Genomic DNA, 17690 nt, shown 5'->3' on the forward strand with positions numbered 1-17690 from the left:
CACATTTTACACTTGATCGTAGCCAAACAGCTAAGGAATGATCAGTACATTTTAAATACTGAAAAATAGCTATGGACTTGGTTAGCAGGTTTTAGACACATAGGGAGCCTGTGACCTGTGTTCAGGAATCTGGTCCAATTTTGTCATTTTACCCGTGGAGGAATGGACACCCTTTTTGTTGAGGGACTTACCGAAGACCCTTAGACTCGAAGCTTAGACTTTGGTCTCCTGGCTCTGAGGTCAGAGTTTTCCCCACTGCCCATCATCCTTGAGACTCATGTTCTTTTATGGTGTTGTAAATGGAAGTTAGGTAGAGTTGAAATGAATATGTAAGATGCTAAAAATGCTCTCATCAAGATCACTGATAACGTCCATGTGGCTCCTTCCAGTGTGTTCATCCAACTTGACCTTTCAGAAAGTAGAGCTGTTAGGACCCCAGGGTCTGTCGGCTTTGCTCCTTCTCGTCACTGTTCTTTGTCCATTTCCTCTTCGGCCTCCTCCTCCTTGGTTGGGTTCCATTGGGTTCATCACTAGACCATCTTCTCTCCTCCACCTTAATCTTCTTTGTCACCAAGCTCACCATTTTCTGTAGTTAACTCATTTTTATGTGAATGGCTCTTAAGTTAATATCTCAACTCCAGACTTTTCCTCTGAGGTTTCAGATTCATGTCCAGCAACATACTTGACTTAGACATCTGAATGTCTTGTGGACACAGCAGAATTAACATACCAAATGGAACCTCTTCCATAGGTAGGCCCTTTGGACCTTTTCACAGCAGCCCCCTCTCCAGTCTGCTCTTCACCTCCGTTATTGCCTCCAACTGGGAATCATTCATGATGATAGCAATTAGGATCAACGTAATTGAGAGTATTATGTGCCATGTGCCAGGCACTTCCTTAAACTCACTTAGTCTATTTGGTCCTAACAGCATTACCATGAGGTAGGGGATGAGGTAGTAATGAGAATAGAATTGTTTAGCTCCTCCTGTGCACCAGGCACTGGTTAAATGCGTTTTAGGTGCTAACTCCATGGATTTTCAGTAAAGCCGAGAGGTGTTCTCCCTGACTGGTAGCGTCAGATGCTGAAGCACAGAGAGGCGAAGTTAACTTTGCACAGCACTCAGGGCCCCTCGACTAGTAGGTGGAGATACAGTGTCGGCAGAGACAGAGTGGTGTGTGAATTAGTGCCGTGTTTTAGTGTGATTACCCCTTTCTGCACACAGGGCAGCCGCTCCTGTTTCCTCCTGCGTCCAGTTCATCAGAAGTCCTGCTGATTACAGCTCCATGGTCGTAACTCCCAGCTGCTCTCTCTCCCTCTCATGAGCGAGCAGCTCCGTTCAGGCGCCCTCGCTCCGGCGCCCTCGCTCGCAGCTGGATCCCTGCAGCCTCCCCGCCCGCCTGTTCTTTCCACTCTCACTGGGTCCCCTTCCCGCAGTGCTGGTCCTGACGTGAAAGCCGGAGCATCTCAGTCCGCTGCTTGGCACCGTTCAGAGGCTTCCCGCTGCCAGGCTGGAGATGGGCCTCCTCTGTGCCCAGAGGGTCCCGCCTAAACCTTGTCCTGTCCCTTTGTTTTCTGCTCCGTGGGTCCCTCCCCCGCCCCCCAGTCTTTTTTCAAGTCCCGCCGTGTGCCAGTCTTCCCTGCCTCGCAGCCCCGGCATGCCCCTGCTCCATTGCTTCTTTGGTCTGTGTTGCTGTCCCTTGTCAGAGGACCTTCCCTTATCACCCCTCACAGGGCTCTGTTTTCTCCTTTGCACAGCACTCACCCCCAAGGTCAAGGACCTCATGTGTTTGTCTCTTCCTTTTTGCTGTTGTTCCCGCATTAGAATGTAAATTCCCAGACAGCTAGAGCTTAGTAAATGCTCAGTAGATGCAAATGTCCTGGGGCTCTAAATGTTTATTGAAAAAAATAAATATAGGTTAAATTTTAGCTGCACTAGAAACTTAACTTTTCCCTAACTTTTTCAGAAAATGCTCTGAGTTCCAGAATGGCTGATTCTTCCGTAGACTGGCACACAGCCCCCTGCTAAGCCGTAGGGGGTTTGTATGGTTCTGGGCCCCACAGACTGCAAGAGCCCCAGGACATCTGCATCTTCTGTTACTTCACTCTCAGTCCTACCCTTCTTTCCTCTTCTTCTTTTTAATGTTTGTTTATTTTGAGAGAGAGTGTACGGGGGAGGGGCAGAGAGAGAGAGAGGGAGAGAGAGAATCCCAAGGAGGCTCTATGCTGTCACTGCAGAGCCAGACGTGGGACTCGATCTCATAAACCATGAGATTGTGACCTGAGCCAAGATCAAGAGCCAGATGCTTAACCAACTGAGCCACCCAGGTGCCCCTACCTATCTTTCTTTTTTTTAATGTTTATTTTTGAGAGAGAGAGAAAATGCAAGTGAGGGAGGAGCAAAGAGAGAGGGAGACAGATAATCTGAAGCAGGCTCTGTGCTGTCAGCACAAAGCCTGATGTGGGGTTTGAAACCATAAACTGTGAGATCATGACCTGAGCCAAAGTCAGATGCTCAATTGACTGCGCCACCCCGGCGCCCCTGCCCATCTCTTATGCACCACAGAACTTGACCCTTGGGGGACCCCCGCTGCCAAGTATGGCAGTGCTGACATTTTTGTGGGCAGTGAAGGAAGTGAGGCAGGAGTGCTCTTGCCCGTGGTGAAGAGCTGAGCCCCTGAGTGTTTGGCTGTGTCTCTACCTGTGAATGGCCATTGGATAAGGTGACCTTTAAGGTTCCAATCCGACTGTCACCGGCTCTGTTTCTCCTGGCATTGTTGTACAAATGGAGCACCAAGTCGTGACATCTGGATGGTCACAGCCTCAACTTTCTCCCTCTTGATGCCCACTCTGTCCCTTGGCAGCTCTGTATCACTGTCCCTGGGGCCAGCTCTTTCCCAAGGGACAGCTCTTCTGGAGCCACCGTAGATGTGCAGCTACTTTAATGGCAAGTTGTACTTTCTTTAGTACTATTCTCCTAGCATGGGGTCCAAGGAAATGTGCCTTATACAAATTCCTGTAGTAAGCAAAATGATGGCATTTGGGCTAATTTTAGTAAACAGGCCATAACTGTTAGCAAATTAATTAAGATCTTGTTTGCAGTTCTCTTGTGGAGGACAATAAATTATCAGCTTATTTAAGACCCTGTGACTTCCAGAGAGCTGTCATTCTGTGTCTGTGAAAGTATTGAATGTGGATGGGTTCCTGCTAGGAGGTGTAGGAGTGTGCCGTTCACACCAACTTTCCAAACTGGAGCGTATTATCTTGTACTACACAGGAATGATGACTGTAATGAACTAGGGAGACCTTTCTTCTAAAGCAACAAAAACAGTATGCTCTTAGTTGACAATGGAAGGGTAAACATGGCCCTAATTAGTGACTGCTTCACCTGTTCTCTGGTCCTAAGCTCATGGTGTAGACAGGTAGCAGCAAGCCAGCTCAGTGGTCCCGACTTGCAGTACTCATGCCCTGGATACCCTTCCCAAGTGTTTGAGCTTTTTAATTTGGAATAACTGGGAAGTGATGGGTGGAGAGCTGCACTTTCTCCTCTGCAAATGCACAGAGGTGTTTCAGTTGTGCAAATAGGCGGGGCCTAAGTTATTAGAATCTACGTGTTTCTTTGCCTGGCTTTTCCTGGTTCTGAACATCATCTTTAACAGCCCCTCAGTCAGGGAGGTCAGGGACCTCCTTCATAGACAGTAAAGAGCATTATTGAGGAAAGTACTGTTGGTGTTATAAGTACCTTGTGGGTTAAAATGACTTTCATGGGTTAACTTGTATAGCAGTGATAGTACTTACAACATTACCTCTTTAGAATTACTTAGAGTTCTGAAAAGTCCATTGGCAAATAGACTTTAACCACCTAGCATATGGATTGATTGGGCAAGTTTGTGCTGGGTCCCCAGAAGCAGGGATTGGCCTTGGCTACCATGGCAAGAATAGTAGCTACCCCCCACCTGTCCTCTGTGGGGAGCTCATTGTGGGTTGTGTAGGGCTTCATCACTAGTGTCACACTAGGCTTGGTCACGCTGACCTCCTGGTGGTCTGCAGAGTGCTTTTGGCTTTTATGTGGAAGGTGTCCCTCTGCACCTTGAATATCAGACCTTATGCCAGGACACCTTAGGGTGATTCTCAGGCTGTGGAGAGTACGTCTCCACTGTGCACATGTCCTGAGATGTCTGGAACTAGTCGCTCCTTCCTGCAGTGGTCTCAGGTACGTGGGCACCAGGAATATCCCTTCTTTCCTTTTTCTGGAAGCAGGAATCTCTGTGGTCTTCTGGGCCGTCTCAGTCTTGACTTCGGCTTTCTTCACTCTGACGCCGTCTTGTCAGCCCTGTCATCCGCTTCCTGCGTCTCCCCACTTCCTGTGATACTGGCCCTACTTTGTGTTGGATCTTCTTGGCAAGAGGCAGAGGCAAGTGTGGGTTCCCTTCAGTGTTAAATTTATCATCCCTGGTGTGGAGTGACAGAGCTTTGAAGGGATCTTAAATTTGTTGATTGTCAGTCAGGTGGACTGCACTATATGTGCTTCAGATGCAGCGTTAGGGGAGTGGTGTAGGGTCTGTTTTCACAGCTCCTTTGAGACTCTTAAAGATGTCCTGTCTTGGTATGTAATACAGCGAGCTGTATTGACAGTACAGCTTTGTAAAGGAAGAACCAAGTTCAGCACCTCACCTTTTCCTTCAGTTGTTTTGATGTAGTCTGTTTTGGAGTGTTTAGAGGGGAAATCAAGAATAAAATAGATTTTTTGGCCTCTTACTTTGAATGTAAATGATCCAGCACTTCCTAGAAGGTGTTTTTTTATTAGAACCAAAAGATGATGTTTTAGCTTGTGTTGATTGACTTGATTTAAGTGCTTAATTTTAAAGACCTCTGCTTTGGTCTTTCTTGGGAAAAAATGAACTGTTACTTGGGTAACACTTTTTGTCTGGTTTAATTTGAGAAGATTTTTATGTCATGGGTTTAAAAAAAACAACTGCTCTGGCAGCAGGAGTTTTTCTTCTTGATCATTTTACCTATTTTATTACTCTATTTTGTTTGTAATAGGTGTCAGTAAGTATTTGATCCTGACCCCTCCCCCCTTTTATTTTATTTTATTTAAAAAAAAATTTTTTTTTTTATTTCTAGGAGAGAGAGAGAGAGAGAGAGAGAGAGACAGCATGAGCAGGGGAGGGTCAGAGAGAGAGGGAGTCACAGACTGAAACAGGCTCCAGGCTCTGAGCTGGCAGTCAGCACAGAGCCCGACGCGGGGCTCCAACCCACGAACCTCGAGATCATGACCTAAGCGAAAGTCGGACACTTAACCGACTAAGCCACCCAGGCGCCCCCCGCCCCCCTCTTTAGACATCTAATTGAACAAATACTTCTGGAGGCTCCCCTCTCTACAGAGCATTGTGTTAAGAGATTCAGACATAGATCACCATTTCTGTACTAGGGAGTTGTGTGTTGGGGGGGAAAGATGATTTCATTTTCCTTTACACAGACGGTGGGGTGGCCTGGGGTGGGCAGTGTTCATCGGACTGGACATGGCTTTTGATAATGTAGAACAATCAATAATTGTTAAGAATTTAAATTTTGGATATGTTTTCTACCATCTAGTTAAAACTTTTAAGAGAACCATTAACAATACATATAAGCTGCTTAATATTTTTCCATGATAATCTCAGGTCTGATAGAAAGATGTATTCTTCTCCTTTGTCTGTTATATTATGATTTTAATGTCATGGGAAGATAGTAGTACAGAGTTTGGTAGTATGTTTAGAAAATACTTCCTAGCCTTAGTGTACCATACCCTCTCTGTATGTGTGAGGAGCCTTTAACACATGGCTTAAATTGTGCAAAAATTAGTTTCAGATGACTTCCTCAGTGTCTAACTTCAGATAATTGTAACAAAAAAGAAAAGAAAATGGATAATCTCCCTCTCCCAGCCCAGTCATTTGTCACTAGTATAACCAGGACAGTATCCTTGGCCTGTCTTCTTCCCCTGGTCCTAGAATGGTGTGGGCCTCCCTGTGTTCTTACTGAGGCCTACAGCAGACCTCGTCATTCTCTTCCAAGGGCTTCTCAGGCAAAGCAGACAGCTGTGAACACTTGATACTTGACTTTGCTTGGTATTTACCAATGTGAACCTCTCTACCTAGAAAGTCATTCCCTAGACTGTACAGCTGTTATTTCAGAATGGTGGTGTTAGGTGATGTGTCCTTATGACCAGACTAATGGTTGGTGTTAACTACATGGATGCGCAGGAGATGCATCACAGCAGATGTAAGAGTTTGGCTTTTGCAGTAACTGGGGAATCACAATTTACAATTCAGTAAGAAATGGCGTCTTTTTCTTATAAATTCTTTTTTCATTTCCTTCTTTATCAACTTGAATATTTGTTGTTCAGAGGCCTTAGTGTGAATTTTAATTAGAACTGTAGTGTGACATTAGTCTCATGGAGGCAAGGCTAATATAAGTGTAAAGAAAGGAAACCTTAGACATTATAAAATGACTGATTTAATGAATATGCTTTTTATGCTCTTGTGTTTGGGGGGGTATTGCTTTTTTATTTTTGATACTTTAACACTGGTCATTTTTTTTTACCTTCTCCTCCCTGGTTATTTAAGTAGTCTTTTCTTCCTTTTCTTGACTAGGAATCCATTTTCTTAGCATTTTAGAATAAATAAGTGGCTGCCTGAAAGTAGATTTTATTTTTATTATAAGGACCAAGTTCTTATAGAAATTTTTAAGTGAAATTAAAAACCACTCAAGCCAAAGGAGAAAACGATGGCTAGAAGAACCCCCTGCACAATTTGATTTCCCACTTAATGGCCCTCAGTGCCTCTGCATCTATGAAAACTATTGGCTCAGTCCCTGCTCGCTCTGGGGACAGAGCTGAAAGCCCAGCTGGCCTTATGAAGGTGGTCTGAGTTGGGTGATTAATTGAAGATATGATTTTTATTTGAAGCCCTAGAGCCATCTTCAGGTTTGCAGGAGACAGTCTTACATTCTAATGGCATTTGAAAGGTGCCTTCTTACCGTGCAGTACACATTTGAGCTGTTTAAATTGGGGAAACACTGTCATATGTCATCTAAATTAGAAAGTCAAGGCTCTGTTTGATTCAGTTTCTCCACTGCTTAGCATGGAGGCTGGGATGTAGGGCAGTCGGGTGTTTGTTCAGGGAATGAATAGATGGACAGATGTATGGGTAAATGAATTTAGTTGGGTTTTATTTAAATGCTTATTTATTTATTTTTGAGGGGGAGAGAGAGAGAGAGAATGAGAATGTAGGGAGGGTGCAGAGAGACAGAGGGAAACAATCTAAAGCAGGCTCCAGGCTCTGAGCTGTCAGCACAGAGCTCGAGGTGGAGCCGGAGCCCACGAACTGCGAGATCATGACCTGAGTTGACATCGACATTTAACTGACTGAGCCACTCAGGCACCCTTAGTTGGGTTTTATTTAAGGAAACATTTTATTTAAAAAGAAACAGCAACAGATATGTTAAGCCTGAGAAAAAATAGCCACTTTGAATCCTTCATGCTCCTAATTCTTTGGGTAAGTGACTGGGAGGGAAGTGGATTATCACGTGGGGCCAGGTTGAGCTGCCTCAGCTTGGGAATGTTCTGGGAAGGATATTCAAAAAGGCAGAAAGAGAAACAGAATCTCCTTTGTTTCCATGCATTTTACTGGCATCTGAGAGAGGTAATTCATACTTTGGGCTCCTAGATTGAAGTCCCTGCCTTCATTTCTTTATGTGTAGGACCAGCCTAAATAGTACTTTTTTCCCCATCCTGGTCTTTATTCTTTCATCAGCCCAAAAGGATGACAGGGACAGGTGGCAACATTTCATAGGTAAACAGAAGGAGACAGGGAGATGGAGTACATACCTTAGGGCCATTAATCTTGTTGATTAACTAGTTTGAGAATCGTCCTTTTTAGGAGCAATGGGAAGGGCATGTTCTCTGTCTATTCGATCTATAGTACATTTTGGACCATATTATCCTAGCTCTCAACAATTGCCTTTACCGAATTACCCATTAATGTTAAACCTTTATTCACGCTTGCTATTGGAAATAAGTATAAATCCTGTTTTGCATTTGTGTAAGGTTGTTAAAGGCATTATCCTTTCCATCATCTGATGGCTCCTCTGTAGTGCTTTAATGTTGACATTTTTTCAGAACTCAGTACTAGGGAAAAGCTGCCTTTCCTGGGTAACTAGGCAATGTCTTCATTTCTGATAATAAGCCATCTTCAGTACCCTTTTGCCTTGATTGCAAGCATACTTAAGTCCAAGTTTTTTGTGCTTAGTGTTAACATTTTTACTGTCTCTGTTTTCTTAACTGTTTCTCCTTTTAAAAGTCTGTTTTATAAGTTGATAAATCATTTTGCTTAGTTTGTAAGTGGTTTTTATAAAGTGCCTTAAATTTTTTTCTGGAGTCATATTTTTAATACATTCATTAAACAAAGTACATAGTCATTAGTCATTAAGTACCTTGAGTTTAAGCTTCTTTTCCTGCTAATTCTGGTCAGTTTTTCTTATTTCACCATGGCCTTGCTGACTATTTCCAAATTTAGGTGTACAAATGGTATTTTATTTAAGATCTTAAGATTGTGGTATAAGAACTTGAAGGAAATAGAGCTAATCTGCTTCTTCTAAAGCCAGGCTTTGATAAATGATTATGAATCCCTTCTGAGAACCTAGGTGATATAAATCATTGCCTGAACCCAAGAGCCATGTTCATTATCTCTAGCTATGATTATAGTCCTTAATTGAAGTGTGGTTTAAGGGAAGATTTGGATCATTATCCTTTTTCCTGCTACCCAGTGTCTACTCTTTTATTTGAGGTAACACTCTTTTCTGGGAAAAAGAGTTGCTCTACTGATCAGATAGAAGCACAGTGGAGATTTAAATTCTGTGGTATCTTTTTTTCATGTGGTATATTTTCTCATGTTTTATCTGTATACCTACTCAGCGGTACTACAGATTTACTAAATTTTCCCAGATGGTTTTCATTGTTAGTATTAGTGTACCCACACTGGTGGGAAGCAGACATCTAGAACTTGCAGGGACACAGACACCTTTCCTGATGAACCCCATTTTATATCCATTTCTTCTCAGATTTGAATTCTTTTAACTATTTCATCTACAGAACATTATATTACATGAAAATCTATGGAGATATGCATCTATAAGTGCTAAGATATCGTGGTGTGATTGTGGGTATGATTTAGCTTCCTTGAACTTTATTGCTAACTGGTAACTATTTCCCCACATATGGTTATTGTTACAGTAGAAGGAAATAATAATAAAAGAATCTTAAAGCATTATGCCTGGCTATATTCAGTAATAATTGAATCAGAATAATAAATGTTTCCAAGCCTTTGGTGATGGTCCACTTATTCCCCAATTTGTATAACCAAATTCCTGTGTAAAACAGCTCCTTGATGTAGAATGTGACATGATTTGGCTTGTGCTCTAAATCTTCCCAGTAGCATAGCACAACTGGTAACTTGTTTCCAATAACGGAATATCTACTTCATCTCATTTCCTGTACACCCTTTCCAGTGCCATATCTCCTACGTTTCGCCTGTCCTCTGCCCTATCTCCTACTTGAATTTGATTTAATTTTGGATCTGTGAGCTTGTCATGATTAATTTTTGTAAATTCTATATGCTAGATATAGTACTATATTACTGAACTATCTTTTTGAATTAGTGGTAAATATAAGCATTGTGTTCCTTACCATCCAGTCATCCTTCAGAACTATTTTCCTAAATTCAGGTTGGCCTCCTTATCATTATGAAATAAACTTATGCCTCTTGTCTTCTGCCACTCCAGGTCTCTCCTCGTCACACCCAGGGTTGGCATCCTTTCTAGCCAGTCGTAGCCTTGCTCTCCTATTGGCTTCTTGTGTTTCCCTCACCCATGCTGGGCATCTCCTACTTTGACTGCTCACCTGGTTTTGGCTCTTGCTCACCTTGGAATGATTTCTAAACCTACATCTGAGTATATACGTGGTAGACTGTAGCCCCCCTTCTGGAAATAAGGCTGACTGGATGTTCTGGAAAATCTTCTGGCTGTAAACACTTCCAATAGAAATACTGGAAAGATAAAATAAACACCGTTTTGGGGCACTTGGGTGGCTCCATCAGTTAAATGTCTGACTCTTGATTTTGGCTCAGGTCATGATCTCACAGTTGTTGGATTGAGCCCTGCATTGAGCTGTGCACTGACAGCACAGAGGCTGCTTGGAATTCACTTACTTCCTCTCTCTCTATCTCTCTATATATATCTCTATATATAAAAAACAAGAGAGAACACCAAAAAATGAACCCCCCCCAAAAAAAAGAAATAAACTTTAAAAAATAAACACTCTTGGGGCACCTGGTTGGCTTAGTCCGTTAAGCATCTGACTTTGGCTTAGGTTATGATCTCACAGTTTGTGAGTTCAAGCACTGCATCGGGCTCTGTGCTGACAGCTCAGAGCCTGGAGCCTGCTTCACATTCTGTGTCTCCCTCTCTCTCGCTGTGCCCCTCCCTGGCTTGCACTATCCCTCTCTCAAAAATAAATAAACATTAAAAACCACTCTTTTGTAATCTTCATTACAAGACAGTGAGAAACTCACAGCTGGGGAAGAAGAGAAAGAGGAGTGAGCTTTCCTGAGAAAAAGAGGAAGAGTAAGAAGGGACACCTAGGGGAGCTCTGCTGATACCAAGCACCTAGAGTTCAGGGATATGGCGTTTCATCGGAACCTTGTTGAAGGGCTGGGCCGGGGTGGGGAGAGAGCACCCATTAGCAAAAGGAGGCTTCTTCTTTAAAAAAAAGTCTTTTTTGAATATAGTAGGTTTAGAACTTGAATTTATGTTGCCTATGTGGTCTGGAAAACCCCAGGCTGAAAAATTCCTCTTAATGCTTCTGGGTTGGAAGTGCCCTAGGGCTTGGCAGAAGTAAACATGAATCCCCCTGTGGAAAAATGACACCCTCAACCCACTGATTCAGAGCTCTGGAATATGAGCAAACAGCAGAACATTACTAAACATATAAGAAAATGAGCCACCATGGATGAGGGTCACCTTAAAGTTCCATCCATCCATTCCTCAATTTTTTATCCATCATTCATTATATACCAGGTACTATTCTCAGTGCTGGGGTTATGACAGCAAAATATTTCCCATGGGGAATGGGAATCGTCTCTTGATTGGAGGATTTGGTACATTTGGCCCAGTGCCCTGCCCACTTGAAGGCTCTGAGACAAACCATTGATTTATGTTGGTTCCTTTATTTTACAAATGGAAAAACAGATCACAGTGGTCACGTAATTTGCCCAAGACACGAACCTCAGTTTTCTTGTCTATAGAATGAGGACAATACCTATCCCACAGGGGAGCTGTGATAACAGTTTAGCATATCATCTACTGCAGCTAGGCCTGTTCTTCCTTCTCCATCATCCTGACAGCCACAGGCAGCACAGAGATTCAGTCTTCCTGATTTTCAGCCCAGGTTTTTTTTTCTGCTGATGATTTGACTCCATAAGGTCTTGGATGGTCCAAGCCCATGCAGAGTCCCACATTTTCACCATTACTTGTTCTGTGATCATTTCCTGTATGAGTTTTGCTTCCATAGCTAGATTGTGAACTGTTTAATAAGTTCAGGGACCAGATTTTGAGTTTTTATATTAACTTTGGTTGGTTACTTGGTAGGTGTTTTATAGTATTCATCTATTGTGTCCTGATTAAGCCTGTAATGTCATTGTTATGAGGAAATAAAAATACTTCTGTCCAGAAAAGTCATTATGGTCCGTATGTGAGAGTTTTGGCAAAGCAAAAAAAATACTTTTTTGATGGCTGTTTATGAGACAGACATCTGTATTCTGCTCTCTTCATCCCTGATTGCTGAGATGATTCCCACCTGGTTTTCTGCATTTTCCTTTACAAGTCCATGACTGCTCATTCATTCAGTGCCAGGCACATTTATGGGTGCTACTCACCAAGCTGGGGCTCTCCCTGTGTGTTGGAAATTATTAATGCCCCCACTACCACTTCTGTAGCCCCAGGCACATTTTTGCAACTGGAAATGTGTACATTTGTGTGGGCATGGGTCATCCGTTAGCTCTGGTCTCCTGCCTTCTGCCCCAGTGCAAGGCCTCTAAGAACAGCTGGGCATGCTTTGTGTGTCCGCCTGTCCATCTGTGGGCCGAGGGTCAGGCACTTGTGCTTACTATTGGAACCAGGAAGGACTCACTTGGAAGTTATCCCTCCCATAGAACCCATCTGAGACTGGGCAAGAGCCAGGACTCTGTTCTCTGTGCAGTTCCTGGCTGCATTTCAGCTCTCCATTTGAGCCCTTTCTATATGAAAAACATGAAAGTGCCAGGGGATTTTTTTTTTGCAAGCAAGAAGATGGCAGCAGATGTGAAAACAGATTTACTCATCATCATGTAAATTGGTGCTTTGTTTTCATTTTAGTTTAACAATAAATAGGTATTCATGAAAATATTTGGCTGTAAAAAATTAAGAAAAATAACAAATTGCTATTATCTGTTATAATCCAATTCAGTTTCTTTGGAAAGAACTTCAAGTTGTAAGTTAAAAGTTAAAAATTTTACTGAAATTTATGTTAATATTGCAATAAGCTTAGTAAGTTTTAAGTAAAAATCCAAAATACATAATAAAATTCAGATTTACTGTAATCATTGGTACCTGTTTTGTACAGATATAATAATTTCCAGGAATATGGAATGTGATAATGGAACTAATGTACAATCGTTTTGCCACATCCTTTATTTTTTCTCTGGCAGTTATTTATATTTTGCGTTTTCTTCTATAGCTGTGACCAAGAGGTTCATTTCTCCACTACACCTCAACTTGTTTATTCTTGATGATGTGCTGGACCATAACTGCTTTGAATGTCCTGCATTGACCTGCATCTGTGAAAAGAACTTGTATTACTGGTATTACTAGTAAACTTCAGTGTGGTGATAATCACCTGAATGCTACAAAAGGGACATTGGTAGGAGCTTGGGGATATTTTTAGCTGCTTTGCAGTTTATACTATAATGGTATTAGTATTTTAAGACACATTTTATTTAGTATATAATTATATTTGACGCATTTACTGTCATTTAAGGCTACAGAGTTTTAGATGACTGAAGCTTATTAGCCTTTTAAAAACCCTCAAAATTTCAGCTTTCTTAATGGAAAGATTTTCAAAACGAGCAGTTCCCTTTTTAATCAGAGGATAGTGAATATAATAGAACCTGTGATTTACCAGTTAGGGCCTTCACTTTATTCTTTTGTGTGGACACGGAGTGCTGCTCTTTGAAAGGTTTGCATGTTGGGCTTCTTCCTACATTTAATCACCATTCCATTAACAAATATTGAGTTCTTGTTTAGGTCTGGAGATTCAGTGAGAAGACCTATTTCCTCCTCTCAGGAGGTTCACAGTGTAACAGGCAAGACAGACCAGGAAGGCAGGCTAAGGGTATATGGGTTTGGGATCCAGACAGATCTGGATTCAAATTATAGGGTGAATGAAGTATATTAAATTCTGTGTAGCATTTGTGTGACCATAGTTTTGTGTGCATGAGTCTGTTTATCTCTGCCTGTGGCAGTGGAAAGACTTCCTGTAGTTCACTGGCCTATAAAAAAAATACGATTTATAAAATTATTCGGAAAGCATTTTTATTGCTATATAGGGTCATTTGTTCCTAGGGGAAAACATTTTTAACACCAAATACAAATAAAAATACTTCCATTCAATTAAACATACATTTGTTGAATACTTAATATATACACTGTAAAAGGCATTTGACAAACAGGCGTCTAAAGGTCCTTACCTTTAAGTAACGCCAGTGCCGGTGGGAAATGTAGGGGCTCACATACCTACTGTATGGTGGAGATTTGAATGAACAGCTTAAGAAAGACAGAATAGTATACTGTGAAGGTTAAAGAAGAGAAGTCCGTACCCAGTAGGGAGAGGCTGGCAAGGATGTATGGAGTGGGTATTTTTGAAGATGCATGAGGAAGAATGGCTACAGTTGGGGGGATTGGGGATGGGCTTTGTGATCAACAGGGATAAGCTTGGGCCTTGGTGTACAAATAGAAGTGCACTTTGAAAGGAATATAATTTTTAGAGGTCAGAGGTGGAAGACAGGCTCAACAGATATGTGTGGGATCACTCTGTCAAGAGTCCTAAATGACAGGCTCAGGAGGGTGCCCTGCCTGAGGCAGTGAATGAGGTCAAGTGACTGTGATGAATGTTACTCCTGTGATGAATTTGGTCACAATTTTCTTTATAGCCATTTGATTTATTAATACTCTGTTTAGGGTTTTTGTATGTTACTCATGATTGATAGTGGCTTTAATTTTCCATTCTTGCAGTCTCCATATTTGGTTTGGTATCAATAGTACCCTCATAGAATTAGCTGTGGGCATTATACCTTCTTCTGTTCTCTGGAGGAGTTTCTGTAATACTGCTGAGGTCTGTTCTTTGAATGTTGGTAGAACGTATCTAAAATATCTGGTCCTGGTGTTTGCTTTGTGGGCTGATTTTAACTACTGAGTCATCTTCTTTAATGGTTATGGCACAGTTAAGAGTTTATTTGTCTTCTTGAGTTAGTTTTGTTAAATTATGTTGCCCAGGAATTTGTCTGTTTCATATGTAACCAAATTTTAAATTATTCATGATACTCTTTGATCTCATTAAGCTTCACTGTATCTACAGTTATACCCCTTTTCCAATTCCAGTATTGTTTGTGCTTCTTCTCCGCATTTATCTTGTCAAAGGTTTGTGTCTCTGATTACTTTTTTTTGAAGAGTCAACATTTGGCTTGGTTTAGCTTCTCTAATGTTACTTTTACTATTTTATGAGTTTCTGTTTTTGTCTTTATCATCTCTTAAACTGTCTTTTGGTTTACACTATAGTTTTTAATTGAACATTTAGGTCTTTAATTTACAACATTTCTTTTTTTTCCTTTATAAGCAGTGAAAGAAATAAATGTACCACAAAGTATGATTTTTCTTTTTGTTTGTTTGTTTGTCTGTTTATTTATTTAGAGAGAAAGAGTGTGTGTGTGAGCAGGGGAGGGGAAGGGAAAGAGGAGAGCGAGAGAATCCCAAGCAGGCTCTACGGTGTCTCAGCACAGAGCCCAGTGTGGGGCTCCATCTCCTGAACCATGAGATCATGACCTGAGTTGAAACCAGGAGTTGGGTGCTTAACTGACTGAGCTGCCCAGGCACCCCCCCCTTCAAGTGTGCTTTTTCTAAAGCACGCATGTTTTGGGTATAATATTTTAAACTTTCCATTACAATTTTTCTCTGTTTCATGAGTTATTTAATTTTTTAAGTGTTTATTTTTGAGAGAGAGGGAGTGAGAGAGTGCAGGCAGGAGAGAGGCAGAGAGAGAGGGAGACACACAATCTGAAGCAGGCTACAGTCTTTGAGCTGTCAGCACAGAGCCCGACACAGGCCTAGAACCCAAGAACTGTGAGATCATGACCTGAGCTGCAGTCGGACGCTTAACTGAGCTACTCAGGTGCCCTAAGTTTCAGAAGTTATTTAGAAATGTGTTTAAGTTTGTTTAAAAATTTCCAAAATATAGTTCTATAATTTTTATTTTTGTAATTGCTTTTAACTTAATAGTTTCAAGTCATATAATAAGTCTCTGTGACACTTATTCTTTGAAATATGTTGAGACTGACTTTACATAGTAAATTTTTGTTAATGTTTTGTGTGCTTTAAAAGAATGTTCATCCTCCGAATTGGATGTAAGATTCTATATATGTTCATCCTGACCAAGTTTGTTCATTGTGCTGTTCACATCTTCTAAATATTTACTTTTCTTTTCCAGCTTGTAATTGAGAAAGTGGATGAAATCCCCTACTTTGATGGTGGGTTACTCATTTCTCCCCATCAGTTTTTGCTTTGTGTATTTGAAAGTTATTTCATTAGGTTTTTATTAGGTTAGAGTTGTGATGTTTCAGGTGAATAGGACTGTTTGTCATTCTGTGACTAACTCCCTTCTTTATTCTCAACTAACTACTTTTGCCTTAAAATGTATGTATGTTTTTCAGTATTAATATAGCTACCCTAGTTTTCTTTTGGTTTTTGTATAACATGGTGTATATTTCTTTTAAAATTCTTTTATGTTTATTCTTTTTTAAAAAATCCTTTTATTTTTATTCTTAACATGAACTTAGGTTTTAGGTGTCTTTGGGAGATCATGTTTAGTTGACCCTTGAACAACACTGATTTGAAGTGAACGGATCCACTTATATGTAGATTTTTTTCCCAATAAATACAGTGCAGCACTGTAATGTATTTTCTCTTATGATTTTCTTAATAGCATTTTCTTTTCTCTAGCTTACTTAGAAAAAAATGTTTATTAATTTATTTTGAAAGAGAGAGCGTGAGCAGGGGAGGGGCAGAAAGATAGGGAGGGAGAGAATCCCAAGCAGGCTCCGTGCTGTTGATGAAGAGCCCCGTGCAGGGCTTGAACCCACAAACAACAAAATCATGACCTGAGCTGAACTCAGGAGTCGGGCACTTAACCGACTCAGTCACCCTGGTGCCCCATCTAGCTTACTTTATTGTAAGAGTACAGTATGTGATATGTATAACATACAAGCTCTGTGTTAATTGACTGTTTATGTTATTGGGAAGGCATCTGGTTAACAGTAGGCTATTAATAGTTGTTTTGGGGGAGTGAAAAGTTATATGTGGATTTTTGGCTACTGTAATTTTTTTCTTTGTGTAATCTGATACTTTATGTGTCAGATTTTTAAATCATTGATAATGTTGTGATTACTGATATATTTGCATTTCTACCATCTCTAGTGCTTTATTTTATTCTCCCTTTTGTTTCTTTTTCCTCTTCTCAGGGTACTGATTTGAGGTGTAGTGTCTTCTATGCCCCTTCCCCCCTTCATTTCTGGTCTTTTAGTGATTGCCCTTTAAATTTCACCATGCTTGCCTAAACTAATCGAGTTTGAAGTTAATCAGCATTTTAACCACTCTCCTGGACAGTAAAGTCCCTTAGAGTACTTTAGTTCTGATCATCCTCCTTCTGATAAAAATCTTTTTAAAAAAATTTTCTGTTTTCTCCCCTAAATTGACACAGCTTAGCGGTTAAACACATGGGTGGATGCTGGTAGCCTAGTTTGAATCCCAGCTCTGCGGCTACCAGATAAGTAATGCTGCACAAAGTGCTTCCCTTTCCTGTGTCTCGGTTTCCTCATGTGTAAGTGTGGACAGTAAGAGGACTTTGTCATAAGGCTAGGGTTTAAAAATATTTTTTTTAGTGTTCTTATTTTATTTTTGAAAGAGAGACAGAGGGGGAGTGTGGGAGGGGCAGAGAGAGAGGGAGACACAGAAATCAAAGCAGGCTCCAGTCTCTGAGCTGTCAGCACAAAGCCTGATGCAGGGCTCAAACCCAAGAATCGGGAGATGATGACCTGAGCTGAAATGGAATGCTTATCTGTTGGAGCCACCCAGGCGCCCCTATAAGGCTAGGGCTTTTAAATGAGAAATACAGTGCCTGTAAAACATTTAGAACTATACCAGCAGGTATAGGTCTCCTGGGGGGCTCAGTTGGTGGAACATCTGACTCTTGATTTTGGCTCAGGGCTTGATCCCAGTGTTGTGGAATCGAGCCTTGCAAGTCTTGGTGCTGAGTGTGGAGCCTGCTTAAGATATTCTCTATCTCTCTCCC

General features: G+C 41.3%; 1 protein-coding gene across 4 annotated transcripts in view; it reads left to right on the forward strand.

Annotated features, from left to right (window-relative positions):
* The window catches only part of TULP4 (TUB like protein 4), a 232936-nt gene that overhangs the window by 25628 nt on the left and 189618 nt on the right, over positions 1–17690 (forward strand). The gene's annotated exons all lie outside the window — the stretch shown is intronic.

Source organism: Hyaena hyaena, unplaced genomic scaffold (assembly GCF_003009895.1).
Source record: "Hyaena hyaena isolate Hyena2069 unplaced genomic scaffold, ASM300989v1 scaffold_405, whole genome shotgun sequence".
NCBI lineage: Eukaryota > Metazoa > Chordata > Mammalia > Carnivora > Hyaenidae > Hyaena > Hyaena hyaena.